The sequence below is a fragment of the Hydra vulgaris genome, chromosome 15, assembly GCF_038396675.1.
Source record: "Hydra vulgaris chromosome 15, alternate assembly HydraT2T_AEP".
Taxonomy (NCBI): domain Eukaryota; kingdom Metazoa; phylum Cnidaria; class Hydrozoa; order Anthoathecata; family Hydridae; genus Hydra; species Hydra vulgaris.
The window spans coordinates 5,085,001-5,087,893 of record NC_088934.1 but is presented as its reverse complement, the minus strand read 5'-3'; positions in this window follow the sequence as shown (position 1 = coordinate 5,087,893).

Sequence of the window (2,893 nt, the reverse complement as noted above, 5' to 3'; positions counted from 1 at the left end):
CAATATCTTTCTGGTTTAGAGCAAACAAATTATCTCTAAATGTAATAAAAACAAAATATACTATTTTCCATCGCTATCATGAAAGAGACAAATTTCCATTAAAACTTCCAAATCTTTGTATTAACAATTATGAAATAAAAAGAGAGGTATCATTAAAATTTCTAGGCGTACTCCTGGACGAAAATGTAACTTGGAGATGTCAGATAAAATATATTGAAGGTAAAATATCAAGAAACATCGGCATGCTATTTAGGGCAAAACCATTTTTAAATCTAAGTTGTTTAAAACTCTTATATTTCTCCTTTATTCATTCCTATCTTAATTACGCTAGCATTGCATGGTGTAGTATCAATAAAAATAAATTGAAAAAACTCTTTAATATGCAAAAACATGCTATCAGAATTATATCCAATAAAAGCCGCTATACACCCTCTCGACCCTTATTTATTAACTTAAATATACTAAATATCTACCAAATAAATATTTATCATCTCCTAATTTTTATGTTCAAAATTAATAAAAGTATCATTCCAAAAATATTTAACACGTTATTCAAAATAAAGGAAAACAAATATCTAACTAGATATTCAAATAACAGATACATACAGCCCAAAAGTTATTATGCAGCAACTGATTTTTTAATTTCAATAAGAGGACCAAAGGCATGGAATAAAATACTTTCAACTGAACTTAAAACTCTAACAATGCTTAATGAGTTAAAGACAAAACTAAGACAGCTATTAATAAAGAATGATTTACCACAAATCTATTTCTGAAATTACATTATGATTTATCTATCAAATACATGAAAAGTATATTAATTTTAGAAAAAGACTGAGTTAAATTTATTTATATCCTAATATATATATTTTTATTGTTTTTGTTTTTTGCTAAGCCTATAGCGCTTCTAGCTAATTTTTCTCTTTTTTTTTTTTTTTTTTTTTTTTTTATTAATAGATGTTTTATTAATTTTTTTTTATTAATAGATGTTTTATTAATTTTTTTTTATTAATAGATGTTTTATTTATTATTTTACCACTTTTGTACATTTGTTTATTTTATAAATTTAACGAAGTTTCTTATTTTAAAATTAAACTTTGTATTTACGGAATTTATAAAGGGACTTGGTGATAAGACATATTAGTCTTCTTCTCGCCCCTGCTATATTTATATTTTGTTAGTAAATTACGGAATGTATATTTTTAAACGGCAAAAAAAAAAAAAAAAAAAATTATACCTGCAATTACAACTATTACAATTACAAAATTCCCGGGAATTTCTCGAAAAAAAAACGGGAAAGGGAACGGGAATTGACTACGTGTCCGGGGCTACACCACAATTTTGAATCATGTCTTTTTTCTAAAATATTTTCTTTTTTGTTTAGTATATTATTGAGCTAGACAGAAATTATTTTTTCGTTTCTAATTAAATAGATAAATGTTTATAGTATAAACATTTATCTATTGAACTAGAAACGAAAAAAATAATAAACTTTATACTTTTATAACTTTATAAAAAGTTATAAACTTTATACTTTGTTTTCTTTTAATAAATGTGTGCAATCATGGCCTACTTAAATACACGGCCTTCTATTCTGCTTTAACCGGAAAAAAATAGAAGGCCAGTTAAAAAAACGCTTATTTTGTCGGATGGACGATCTTTCTCAAAATATTTTAATTATTTAGCTATAAATTTCAAGTAAGTAAATCTGGCACAGGATAAAAAATTTTGAGTTAACTTAATCGAAGTATATACTATACTTAACTAAACTTTGTAAAATTTTAGGCTTTTTTTTAGGTTTCTTTTCAGTAATAAATAGTAATCATGATTAATAAATGTTTTTATTGTAAAAAACACAACATTTATTAACCTTTATAATTATATATTACTTAAATGATTATAGAAAGACATGGGTTATATTTGTCAGTAGAATTTTTAAGATATTCAAGGACTGTACAAGAAATAAGAATACACAAATTCTCGAAAGTAAGCTTTGAAAGTATTTTAAAAAATTTTATACAAACTGTTTAAAAATGTGAAACAAAAGATTCTTATTTTTTTCATTGTTGTCTTTTTTTAAAGGCAACAATGAAACAATGGAATCACTGACTCTCTTTCTGATGTTATTAAAATAAATATTTGAAATAATAGTGTGTATAATTTCCTTTTCACAATTTTGGTGATTTGAACATAAAAATGGTTGGTAACTTTCTCTACTGCCAAGAACTAACTTTGCTGCTTTACAGTGTTGCATTTGAGATCGATAAATAACATCAAATACATGATCTAACATAGCAAAACTATCACAGACATATTCTAAAAGGGCTAGTGATGGAGTTGTTAGCCCACCTCTGGACAATTTATTTAAATAACTATAGTCATTCGACTCCTGTTGACAATGTTGACTACAAAGCAACTTGCAACATATTTTAAACTTCTTAATCAGTTTTTTGGCAATAAAACCAGCAATATAAGTAGCAACTTCACGCAAATCATCTGATAAAATCACACAATCATGATCTCTTTCTTTCATCTGATCCATCAAGGATCTAGCATGTTGTGTATCTTGAACATCATTAATATCATTTTCAAATATTTTAATTCCTTCCTTTATTAGACTTTTTATTCGGATTATCTTCTCACTATAGATAACATCTTTCAAACTGACAAAAAACCTGCCACCACTCATTTGGCGGTACTGTCCAAATCTTCTTTCTAACGGATCACTTTGAAAACGAGCAGTCAATATAAATTTATAATTATCTTCCAATAGATCTTCTATTAAAGAAGCTTGACATAATAAAGTTCTTTGTAGTGCTGATGATGTTTGAGGAGATAATGTATATTTCTCAAAATTTGGGATTTTGGTGTTTTTCCATTTATTTAACCATTC